General features: G+C 50.8%; 1 protein-coding gene across 2 annotated transcripts in view; it reads left to right on the forward strand.

Moving 5' to 3' along the window:
- Nucleotides 1-8,780: 8,780 nt before the first annotated feature.
- LOC138492178 (stonustoxin subunit beta-like) overlaps nt 8,781-13,214 on the forward strand; it is a 74,915-nt gene continuing 70,481 nt past the window's right edge. Inside the window, exon 1 of one of the 2 annotated variants that reach the window (XM_069619199.1) lies at nt 8,781-9,290. The gene's annotated coding sequence lies outside the window, so the exon portion shown is untranslated. The remainder of the gene's footprint in view (nt 9,291-13,214) is intronic. The other variant, XM_069619198.1, reaches the window with a different exon arrangement.

The raw sequence follows: 13,214 nt of genomic DNA on the forward strand, positions 1-13,214 counted from the left end.
TTCTCCCACACCTCAGATCTGTTCCTCTGTGACGAAGGTCCCAGCTTCAGACTCATGTTCAGTGAGTTTGTTGTCCTCTTGTGGAGACCCACCGCCAGTCACCAGAGTAGTGGCATGATTTGAGGCCAGCTTGTCCCTTGCTCTGCGTTTCAGGTCGTTCCACCGCTTGTAGCAATCATCAGCTGAGCGCCTCACAAATCCAAGGGCACTAATGTGGTTGGCGATGGTCTGCCAGTGTGCCTTACGTTGACCAGGTGTGGTCTTGGACCCTGCAGTCACCACCATTTCGTGGCTATGTTGCGACACATAGCTCACAAGTGCATTAAGCTCCGCGTCATTAAAGCAAGGCTTCCTTGATGAGCCGGAGTGTGTAGCCGTGCCTGGGGTCTCAGCCTGTCGTGCCAGAGCACCCTTCTTCCTCTTTTTAGAAGGTGGAGCGGAGCCAGAGTGGCTAACGCCGCTCTGGTCAGTAGGGGCAGAATCACCGATGGACTGGGTTGTTGGAGTGTGCAAATGCACATTGACCATAGGACTTGGTGCAGGCATTGTCTGAAGTGTGATGTTGGCAGGGGGAACATCAGTATGATGGACCCGGGCCGACACTGTCCTGGCTGGGAGAGTCAGAGCTGGGGCGGATGGAGCTGCAGCTGCCCCTGCAGCCTCACCACCCTGCATACTTGGGGCAGCAGATGACATAGCTGCCCAAGATCCACGTGCCTTGGTGACAACTTGCACTGCCACACGTGGCCTAGACTTGCTGACCTGGAAGTCAGCCAGGGAGTCATCCTGTGCCAGGTCAGGTGCCACAATGGGCTGGTCCAACAGGGCTGAGCTGGGATGGTCTCAGCCACGTTTCCCTGAACCATGGGGCGGAGCATGGGTGTCCCTGATTGGTCCTCCACACATGGGGGTCTAGAGGCACCCTGCAAATCCTGGCCATGTGCCCTACTGCGCCCACCATGTCCACCTTTTGAAGGTCGGCCACCTTTGCCTCCCTTACCGCTTGGTTGCCTCCCAACCATGTCACTGATGTTGTTGTGCGTATGGGCGGAGCAGTAAACTATTGTCCTGGGCAATTGGGGGTCAAAGGGGTAGGGTACTAGATGGAAATCGTACCCTAGTGCTCTAACAAGGCTGTCTGTGACCCCTGGGGGAAGATGACGGGTCACGCAACGCACAGGCAGCCCAAAAACAAAAACAAACGTGCATGCAACCCCTCGTAGACCACATGCGTGGAAAAATGAACCCGCACTACGCTGTGGCACCCATAAACACAAAAATAAGCGTACGCGTAATACACACAGCCTACAATGACCTCTGAAGGGGAGTGCGACACACGGGGCAAGCACAGTTGCTAAGTATGTGCAGAACTCACTGTCTGCCTGGAATAAGAACATGAAAAATACGCGCGTGTGCGTGTTGGCAACACCCCAGCCAAAAGAAGAATTGTACGCTGTCTGAGGAGACAGGACAAAAGGAGAAGGCCCAAAAAAAGTAGAAAAATTAAAGCTGTCAGAGGTAACAGGGAGTACGAACTTGAAACGCTGCAAAGTAATCGCGTGTGAGCCGACAAGAAGTACAGAATTCACCCATTCGCTCTCCACGAACAGCACATACAAGAAAATGGCGTTCTACACGTACCTTTTAAACTGGCACACACGTACACGTCACTTACGCGAGTACGCGTCCTTTCCTCCAATTACACGCTCTGACACTCGGACGTGCAGATTTTCCACGTGTGCTCTGTCATCACGTACTATGAGGGAAACACCCGCGCGTGTCACGTCACAGACACGCTTACGTGCTAAGGGCCTTTGGTCCAATGAAATCACGTACGTGCGCTGACGCGCTTACGTGCTAAGGGCCTTTCCTCGAATTACACGCTGACGTGCAAGATTTTCACGTGCCAAATCACTCCGTATCAAGCTGGCCACGCGTTCACACACGGAAGACCACGCTCCTGCCCAGAAGGCTGAATTACTGCCCCCCAGAGCCCCGAGCACGCTCCCACCTGCCATCTGCTGCTGCCTGATTGCCTGCTGCCCACGTGCCCTGCTATTTGCTGCCTGCACGTCAGACAGGGGTGCTGCCAGGGGTGCTGTTGCTGTGACCACCCCTGCTGGAACCGAAGACTGCTATTCCATTGCTCCACAGCCCAGCCCCAGGACCCAGTTGCCCACCCATACCTGCCTCTGGGGTTGCCATGTCGGGCACTACACCATCTGGCACCACTGGCAACCCCCAGCCAGAGAGGCAGAGGGACACCAGCTTCACTGCCACCGAAGTTGGTGTCCCGGTGGAGCAAGTCCTGGGGCAGTATGATGCCCTCTTCGGAAGTTTGCGCGCCAACAAGGAAGGACAGACTCGGATCTGGACGGACATCGTGACTGCCATCAACGCGGAAGGGGTGGCAGTCCGCGACTTCCAACATGTCAAGAAGCGCTGGGAGGACTTCAGGGCCAGGACCCTCAACAAGGCCCGGCGCCTCTTGAAGGCAGCGGATGCTAAGGGGTGCCGGGGCCACCTGTCGGAACATCAGATGAAGGTCCTGGAACACATATGCCCAGCGCTCGACGTCCTGGTCCTTGAGAGGCAGACCCGTCTGGAGTCGAGCAGTAAGTGTACATGCATACTGATTGGAAGCTGTGCGTGTGGTGGTGTGCCAGTAGTGTGCAGGTCGTACATGTGGTTTTGTAGGGCCATGTATGGATGTGTCTGTACTGGGCTGTGAGGCTGACACATGCAAGTCCTTTCATGTGTGAGACACATGGATGGTGTATGTGTGGGTAAGCATGCAGGCCAAATGCAGATGTGTGAGCACACATGTTTGGATTGCTGTGTATGTAAGTTGGCATGGTTGTGGTGTCACACATGGATGTTGGTTCCAGCTGCATGTATCTGCACCGTGTACATGTGCATGTGTGTGTATTTGACAAGGGTGCAACAGTGATGCAACATGGATGCATGTGAGACTGATATGTAGAAGACTGATTGCCAGATGTGACATGGATGCCAATCTCATCACTGCGACAGTTGGCGGAGGTGTACACATGCATGTAAGTGTGGTGGCGTGTGTGCATGTCTAGTGCATTCCCTGTGTTTCATGTGATGTCTGGCTCACCTTTTGCTGCTCATGCTGTTGTATGTGTATGGATGGTGCTGGCTGTTGCAATATGGCTGTGGAATAGCTCGTGTGTGTGAGTTGCAATGGCATGTGTGTTGGGGATTGTGATGCCATGTCTGAAGTTTGACAATGCCTCTCATGTACAACTGTCATGTGTGTATGAGTCCATTGTACAGTGCCCTGATGCCTGTCTCCTATCTCTCCCTGTCTGCAGCGTCAACTGATGAAGAGGGCGGAGAAGGTGCTGTGGAGCAGAGCGGCAGGGATCGCACCGCCATCCGGAGATGAAAGGCTATACCTCCCAGGTTGTCATCTCGTCAGGGAGTGAGGAGTCCAGTGCCGCGTCCCAGGTCGCAGCTGCTGAGGGGAGGTCCAAGAGGCGGAGGTTGGAGTTGGACTCCTCGGCAGCGGAAGGGGCACCTGAGACCCCACAGGGCCCGACGGAGGAAGATGGCACGGAGTCATCCAGGTTGGTGGGGGGTTTGGTGGAGGAGGAGACCGTGCAAGGGACAGAGACGGGGTCTGGAGGTGGGGATTCCACTGGTGCTAGTGGTGCAGTGCAGGGGCAGGGACAGGAGGCAGCACAGGCCGCCACAGAGGTGCCTGTGTGTAATCCTGTCCCCGATCCTGTGACTGCATCATCTTGCACCAGCAGGGATACCTACTGTGCCAGGTCAGGTGCCACAATGGGCTGGTCCAACAGGGGCTGAGCTGGGCTATCCGATGTGGCTATCCGGCACCGGGTTGAGCCTGTCCTGAGTGGGGTGCCGTTGCGTCAACGTGCCATGCGAGCTGACCTGCAGTCTTTTCATGAGGAGACTGCACGTCTTCTCGCATGGCTCGTTGACCGCATTGACCCACTGGGACAGCTCACCAGGGCCGGATTCCTCCGTTTTCTGGACCTTGTTCCGACCCCCTCCTCAACTGAACCCCCTATGCGCCAGTCATCCTCCGTGCCATCTTCTCACCAATGTGTCACCTGGGTGCCCTGTGGAGCTGCCTCTGACCCTGCGGCCAGGCTCGTGGAGGACACATCCCTGCCACAGTTGGGAGTCAGACGTCCAGCAGGGGTGGCCACCTCAACAACTGCACCCCAGCTGGAGGAGGATGTGCAGGCAGCAGGAGCCAGGGCACAGGCAGCGGCACAGCAGCAGCAGCAACAAGGTGGGAGCCATGATGGCTCGGGGCCTTCATCATCGGAGGGACAGGCATCGGCCGAAGGGCAGGAGGACCCTGGACGGGAGGTGTCTTCCGTGTGGCAGCGGTTGGGCCATGCGATAGACGCGGAGCGGCAGTGGGCGGAAGGGGCACGGCTCACGATGGCCAGGGCGGAGAACTCCATGCGTAGGGCCCTGAGGCGGGCCGAGTGCCTCGAGGCCATTCGCAGGGACCTGGAGATCCAGATGTCATCGTCCCTGCGAACCCTCGGGGCCATGGAAGAGGACCGCCTCCGGGACATCGAGCAGGAGTTCGATGATGCCCTGGCCCGGGACATCAACAAGTGAGCCGTTGGACCTGCCCGCTGCCCTTGTAAATATTTAGTTAGTTAGTATTAGGTTTCCTTTCGTTTTTTCTTTATTTTGGACCGCTTGGACAATGGACCACATTTTTGTATATTTTTTTTTATTAGGTAGTATTTTTTGGTAAGTTTAATTTCTTAAGTTGGGCTCATTGACCCTGGATTCTTCAATTGTACATAGTTCTACATTGGATTCATCTTTTTAATATTTTTTTTGTGTTCACCCTGGAGGAATGGTTTTTACTTTTTATTTTCCCTTGGATTTGATTTTTTTAACTGTGACTTTGGACAACATTTCTTTTTGGATTTCTTTTGCTTATGTTTTCTTGATTTTCATAATTTATCGGACATGGACCATTTCTTTTGTTATTCCCATTGTTGTGTGTTTAATTTGATTAACGTTCATGTTATCTTTAATATATATTTTTTTATACTTCCATTTGTGGTATTATTTCATTGGTTTCATGCATGTCATGATATGGGTTTTGACATTCACTTGCACCCATTGTGTGTGTGTGACGGATATGTGTTCATTTACATACTTGCCATTGGGGTTGTATCATGTAATTGACATTTCTATGTGGGTGGATGCAATACTTGGGTGGGTCTTTGGCATGTGGAGCCTGGCCAAAAGGGCCAGGGATCTAGATTGTGATGACGTGTTGGCTGGGGGACATGTGCCTGCTGGCAGGTGCCCTGCACTGTTGGGAGGTGGGGGTGCAGGGGACATGTGTGAGGGCCTGCTGGCAGGTGCCCCGCACTGCTGGGGGGTGGGGGTGCAGGGGACATGTGTGGGAGCCTGCTGGCAGGTGCCCTGCACTTCTGGGGGGTGGGGGTGCAAGGGGACATGAGTGGGGGCCTGCAAGCAGGTGCCCTGCACAGCTGGGGGGTGGGGGTGCTGGGGGACATGAGTGGGGGCCTGCTGGCAGGTGCCCTGCACTGCTTGGGGGGTGGGTGTGCAAGGGGACATGAGTGGGGGCCTGCTGGAAGGTGCTCTGCACTGCTGGGGGGTGGGGGTGCAAGGGGACATGAGTGGGGGCCTGCTGGCAGGTGCCCCTGACTGCTGGGGGGTGGGGGTGCTGGGGGACATGAGTGGGGGCCTGCAGGCAGATGCCCTGCACTGCTGGGGGGTGGGGGTGCTGGGGGACATGAGTGGGGGCCAGCTGGCAGGTGCCCTGCACTGCTTGGGGTGTGGGGGTGCTGAGGGACATGAGTGGGTGCCTGCTGGCAGGTGCCCTGCACTGCTTGGGGGGTGGGGGTGCAAGGGGACATGAGTGGGGGCCTGCTGGCAGGTGCCCTGCACTATTTGGGGGGTGGGGGTGCTGGGGGACATGAGTGGGGACCTGCCAGCAGGTGCCCTGCACTGCTGGGGGGTGGGGTTGCAAGGGGGTAATGCGTTGGTGATCACTAGTGCAAGGTGACATGTGGCTTGGCTGGGGGAGGCATGCCCATGGTGGATGGGCTGCCTGCGGGACATGACCAGGGGTGCAGGGTAGTCCCCTGTGGTGTGGTCTGCCTGCAGGGGCTGTGGAGGGTATAGAGGGAACACCTGGGAGGACCCACACTGCCAATTCATGTGTAGGACGCCCCTGCACCCCCGAAATACACATACCCCACTCACACAGGGCCTATCGCGTGTGAAACTTCCCACGCACCCCAGTAATACACGTACCCTGCTGAAATTGCGTGTTAAACTTCCCCGCACCGCAGAAATACATGTACCCTGCTGAAATCGCGTGTGGAACTTCCCGCGCACCCCAGTAATACACGTACCCTGCTGAAATTGCGTGTTAAACTTCCCCGCACCCCAGAAATACACGTACCCTGTTGAAATCGCATGTGAAACTTCCCGCGTACCCCAGTAATACACGTACCTGCTGAAATCGCGTGTTAAACTTCCCCGCACCCCAGAAATACACGTACCCTGCTGAAATTGCGTGTGGAACTTCCCGCGCACCCCAGTAATACATGTACCCTGCTGAAATCGCGTGTTAAACTTCCCCGCACCCCAGACATACACGTACCTTGCTGAAATTGTGTGTGGAACTTCCCACGCACCCTGGTAATTCACGTACCCTGCTGAAATTGCGTGTTAAACTTCCCCGCACCCCAGAAATACACGTACCATGCTGAAATCGCGTGTGGAACTTCCCCGCACCCCAGACATACACGTACCCTGCTGAAATCGCATGTGAAACTTCCCGCGTACCCCAGTAATACACGTACCCTGCTGAAATTGCGTGTTAAACTTCCCCGCACCCCAGAAATACACGTACCCTGCTGAAATTGCGTGTGGAACTTCCCGCGCACCCCAGTAATACATGTACCCTGCTGAAATTGCGTGTTAAACTTCCCCGCACCCCAGACATACACGTACCCTGCTGAAATCGTGTGTGGAACTTCCCGCGCACCCCGGTAATTCACGTACCCTGCTGAAATCGCGTGTTAAACTTCCCCGCACCCCAGAAATACACGTACCCTGCTGAAATCGCGTGTGGAACTTCCCGCGCACCCCTGTAATACATGTACCCTGCTATAATCGCGTGTTAAACTTCCCCGCACCCCAGTAATACACGTACCCTGCTGAAATTGCGTGTGGCACTTCCTGCGCACCCCAGTAATACACGTTCCCCGCTCTGCGTTTGCTGTTTGGAAGCCCTGTATACTGGTCCAGGGTTAGCGCAGCCCTTTGCGCTGAATTGGGAATTTTGATGGCTTTTCCTTGCGCGAGGGCATACTTGGGGGCGTAACTGGCGCTGCTGCAGGGTCGCTGCGCCACTCTGCGCCACGACTGGTTTTGGAGGCTAAAATCCATGAATACTCTGTGCGCGGGTATCGATTTTAGCGCACGCGGCTGGCGCAGACATTCGCACGCGCACACTGTGCGCCAGTCGCGTGCGCCACTTTTGTGCGAAATTCTATGAATTACCCTGAAAATGTGTATTGAAGGACCAGTATTGTTTCATTGTGTCATCTTGTTTCTTTTTCTTCTGTTATATTACGCAATTCTCGCCCAGAAGGACCATTGGAGGTCCGAAATGCATTGGCCTTTTGATGTCTGCCTGGACCTATAATACATCATTTTTTCCACCACTACTATATCAACACCATATATGATTGTGTGTAAATACAGTATTTAGTTTTGAGCATTTTGCCTTACAGATTCTGGTGTCAATAAGTGTGCAGCCATCACGGTTGGTCTAAAGCCCACTGCTTTCGAATAGTGGAGGCATTTCTGCCCTGTGGCGTGTACGGAATGTTATTATATCGTTCCTTCAAGGCACTAACTATGATCTTATTATTGTATTTTATTTGTTGTGCTATCTGGGGTCGTAGCCAATCAGACTTCCAGAAATAGCAAGATTGTGTGTGCGTGCAGTAACACCTTGTAAGAGAAGTGTTACATCCCAAAACAAGCACTTGCAGGGCCGATAGGCAATGGGCCTAGATGTGCACTGGGAACGTTTTTTATTTTATTTTAAGGTAAACCATAGCTCTCAACCATTTGTGTTGCAAAGGCGGGTGAAATCACCCAATTTTGTTTTTGGTGGGTGAGATGCCCATTGGAATGAATGGGCGTGTAGGAGGCTTGGCGGGTGAGTCAGCCCTTCACCAGGCGGGTGACACCCACCACAAGCGTGCGAGTTGAGAGCAATGGGTAAACTCACGCTGGAAAAATTGTACTTTCTGCATTATATTGGCTTTGTTAATGCTTGTTCATACTTTTCCTTAGTTGCAGGCCATCATTGCCCCTTTTGGAAACGTTTAGTGGAACAGGCCGTGCAAATTGCTGAAACAAGTAAAGAAACCAGGAAATAAGCAGTTTCCCAATGGTGGGGTAAACGGCAATACCGCAGGCGCACTGCGCTTTTCTGTCTTCACGGACCACAGCTGGGGCCCTGCACCTATTGCTTAAGAACCCCCAGCACCACGGGGTCCGTGCAGCAACTGAACCCATGGCATGACATAAACACTGGCTAGTTAGTAGTTAATTCAGTCTTCTGTCGGACAGAAGAAAAGAAATTCCTCAATACCCGTGTGACTTGTGTTTACGAGAGCTTGGGTTTCAAAAGTGTGCTTGGGTGGGGGAGCAATTGGGAAGGGAGGGTGGGGGCGGAAGATAACATGTTTGAGAGGAGACTGGCTGTCGCGTTCATGCTGCAAAGACCCTTCGTTGAAGCCACGCCACCGTCCCTCAAAAAGGGCCTGTTTACCACAGAGTTTTCGGCCTGTAGATGAATGCATATTACATGGTGTGACCCTCCATAAAATGGTTTACAACAGCTGGGCAGTGCAGCGTCGCAAACTGTACCATAATTGTATCCAACATGTCACGACCTGACCTACCTTCGTATGAGAAAAAATAGCAAAATAAAATGATGACCGGCACTCAAGACTTGAGCTCCTGAGACACCTGACATGAGCGTCACCCAGCATCCGCCCCTCTCATAAGCCGGGGCCCGCCTGTGCGCGTGGTTTGGAATGTGTCCGCGTATTTCCGCCCTAAGGCAGCTTTCTCTGGGAGGCGCCCACCAGCCCTGCAAATAAAACTCCTGGGAGGCTTTTCAGCAAGTCCCATTCCAGCTTCTGATCTTCCCAGACGGACTCCAGCAGCTGCTTCCCCCGAGACCCGCTTTGCTGCCGCAGGTACGCAGATTTCTGCACCCCTTGAAAACGCGTCACTCGTACACGCGCAAATACAATTGGGAGCAGTGCCCTTGATCTTATCTAGTCAATACTAAAAAACATTTACTTTGATGGTAACTGCGCTCTCATTATGGTGCACACACACACATCATGAAATGTTGGCATGTTATTTGACAACATACCTGATGTGGGAAGGGCACGGAATGACGGCACTGCTAGAAGGATCGGAGCTATCGGTAAATAGTGTGCCGAGTAAAATGTAAATAATGTACAGCCATTCAAAGATTAAAGGCAGTCCATATATAGCACCTTCAAATAATCCTAAAGAATTGGCGGTCGAGTGATTCAAGGTGTTCTCCAGTGGAATTAGTCCATTTAAAAATGCGTGTTTAAATCGGGCCCTGCACCTCATGGTTATGTTGCAGGTCTGCGTACATTTCATGACGAGGAGTTGGCACTTACGCCCAATCAGGTCCGTTCTGTGCAATTTTTGCCGTATGCACTACCAAGTGGAAAATGAGGGAATAAAAAGCAGGCAAACTTACCTTCATGCCATCTGTGTTGATTGTTCCAAGTGATTATGTCACCTGGGAAAAAAGTTGCCGGGTGGGTGACTTGTTCACTTCGTAGCGCAGTTTGTGGAAATATATGGCCTGTCATGTATGGGGCATGCAGAGTTTGCAATGGATACCCATGGAGTCTGCCTGCTTTTAATTGGTGTAACAAGCAGGCCGATTCTGCTGGCGTAAATGCTTGCGGACTTTCATGGTGATACGGTGGGGATGGTGGACGAGATAATTGTGCTCCGTGCCCGTGATCCCCCATGAAAATGGAAATATGGAGCAAAGTAAAAAGCATGAGTACAAGTTTTACATGTGATTTTCCTCTACTCTGTAGGAGACATTCAATGTATTTGAAGCAGTGGCGTCGCCAGGAATCCAATTTAAGAGGGGCACAGAGGGGGCCAAAGACAAAAGTAGGGGGGGGCAGATAAAAGTGGGGGGCCGCCTCTGAAAGGTAATGTGTGACGTCACATGCAATCCTGCAGAGAGGCTTTTGGGCAGACCAACTACCCACAACCCCACTGCACCTCCCCTCCCATCAGAACGCAGGCGCAGGACCATTCAGTTACTAATGGCCCGTAGTTTGCAGTTTCCTGCACTGCATTCTAATGGGAGGGGCTGCAAGCTGCTCTGCACTCTATGGAGGTCGTCGCTGTGCAGCTGGACACCTGAGAAGTGTCTCGTGCTCATGTTCATACCGATGCCAGAATGCATACCAAGATCACTGCTAGCTTTCAGACAAAAGAAGAGTATTTTCCCGTGTGATATGCAGACATTTACCTTAGTGTCACAAATAACACCACGAACAGAGAACATGGTCACTGCTGGCCTTAGGTAGGGGGGGAGGGGGCACAGGATTCGCCCCCCTCACGAAGCCACTGATTTGAAGTATGGGGAGGGAGAATGACATGAATTTAGCGCCTCCATCTTCTAAAGGCCCCTGGATTCATGCTGGCATGACATTTTCATTCATGTATAAAACAAATGGATTTCTGTGCAAAGTGCACTTAGAAACGGTTGAAAGCCGTTAAATCCCGCAGTACTCTGTTGTAAATGTTGTTTTCAAAGCGTAATTTACATTTTTTATAAAACAGAGGCTAAACGGTAAGAATAAAGGTGATTTTGCCTATTTTCACTTTTTCACTTTAAACTCCGTTTTGTAAAAGAGAAAAATGGTGTGCAGGGTCCCAACAGCTTTTAAGTACAAGTTCTTATATTATTTTATTTATAATAAGTGGTAAGAACTTTCACTCGTCCCGGTAAATTTGAGGGATTTACTAGGCAGATTGTTAAGGCAGAGTGGACTTCTGACATTAGCAATCCACCTCTCAATGCAGCATTTCATTTTCATGCTTGCAGTAATTCAACAGATTCTATGAAGTCAGTCTGCATTTACCACCTGATAAAAGCAGACAGAGTCCATAGGCATCAATTCGCCGGAGCCATTTACACATTTTACACACTTTACAAAACAAAGTTGAAAATTTAAGCTTAATAGCAAATTCGGCGGTGTATTACCTCTTTGGGGCTTATATTTGCTCATGTTTGTGTTCCCTTATGTCACACCAAAGGTCCTGTTATATTTTCACTTTGGTGAAAACAGGTCCCCCCTGCATAATTTTCATCATTTGCACATCGAAGTGTAAAGTGGGGGCAAAAACGTCTTTAAGCATCCCTTTTCCGGTCCGTCATGCCATTTACACAAGATTCCAAAGGTAGCCGCAGCATTTACAGAGCATGAAAATGTTAGACTGGTGTACGTTCAAGAGTATTTGTATGGCAGAGGGGGAGTCGGAATCATACATTATGATCCGTGCCAGGTCTCCACCATACAGATGAATTGAAATAGGGCTTGGAGTAACACTGATGAATAGCATCTTTATGCATCCATTTTATGCATGAATTTTACTCCACCCATCATGAGTATGAGCCCCTTTACGTTTCCAATCATTTTTGGAAAAAAAATGCATTTAGGGGACCTTTTGAAGTGCAAACATTCATTGTCCCCTCAAGTGCCATTTCCGATTGCTGTAGAATGACAACCCTCCATGGAGTAATACTTAATGGGTCATTTTATAATACGTGTGAATACCATGCAGGGAAGTGAGATTGTTAACACTTAAGTCACGTTGGGTTCACTGTTCGCAATTTCCAAGTTTGCAAATCAGAGTGTACGAATAAAGATTGAAAATAGAGGAAATCACCCATTACGCATTGCTTTTGTATTCCGTTTTGCAAAAAATGCAAATGCCTCCCCCAAATTAAGTTTTGCAGACAGCACTTACAATGGAATCCCCTGCTTTCAGCAGAAGCCAAAAACAGGGAGGTTCCATAGGAATCCATTAATTTTTCCCGAGCTTGAAAATCTTGTGCTAGTTTAAAACAAAGTGGTTTTGCAAGCGGAGTGGGATTCAGGAGGTCGAAACATACGTCCCCTTTCGTCTCCCACTCCACCTGCAAAACAGCTGTAACATCTACCAAAGTGTGAGAGAAAGGCATAGACCACATACACTCTTGATTCAATGCCTTTAAGACGAGGTAACAGTAGCTGAGATGGATGGGGATGCAGATCTTACTCATGCATCAATAATCACACTGACACAGGAAGTTGGCAAACCTTATCTTTTTTAATAATATTTCTTTAAAACAGGGAGTCCAACGGACATCTACGGACACTGCACAGCTCGCTCAAAGAGTTCTTGAAAACATTTCATAAAAATCAAAACTTTATACAAAAAATGTGTCATAAGTGATGTCATACTATGTGACAAAATAAAAAACCTACTAGGGGATATGATAGGCTTAATAGGAACATCTACATATACTTTCTATGGGGTTGTGATTGGGTCTCTAAAGTCAGGTGGGCAACTAAGCCCACCCCAAGTGCAAGTCATCTTCCGTGTTAGATTATTACACAATGTTCTATTCGCTTCTCAAAGTATAGGGCTCCTTGCTACGTGGCCCTCTACAATTGGTTGGTATGCTTGTAACCTTCTGGAATATTCCACTGGCTAGCAGCACGCAAGCTGGTACCCCAGGTGATGGGGGGTTGGCCTGTCATGCCTCCCCACCCAATTAGCCCAACATCTATCATCACTACTTTGGTCTGCCATTCATTGAAATGTGTTTGAACTCAGCCTTGTGAAGGCTCACTGTGCCTGAGAATAAAAGTTAGTGAAGGCATGGCCTTATCTTCTGGTCTCGGTGTAGCTTGCCCCAAAGTCTATTTTCATCTGACCATGTGACTCAAAACCACATTTTGAGTGCTTTCGTTGCTTTTAATACTTTTAGATGAAGAGACCATGGCACTTCTAGTGTTTTTCTATTACACCTCAACCAAGAGCTCAGCTCACTTCTCACA

Source organism: Ambystoma mexicanum, chromosome 10 (assembly GCF_040938575.1).
Source record: "Ambystoma mexicanum isolate Mex_15411 chromosome 10, UKY_AmexF1_1, whole genome shotgun sequence".
Taxonomy (NCBI): domain Eukaryota; kingdom Metazoa; phylum Chordata; class Amphibia; order Caudata; family Ambystomatidae; genus Ambystoma; species Ambystoma mexicanum.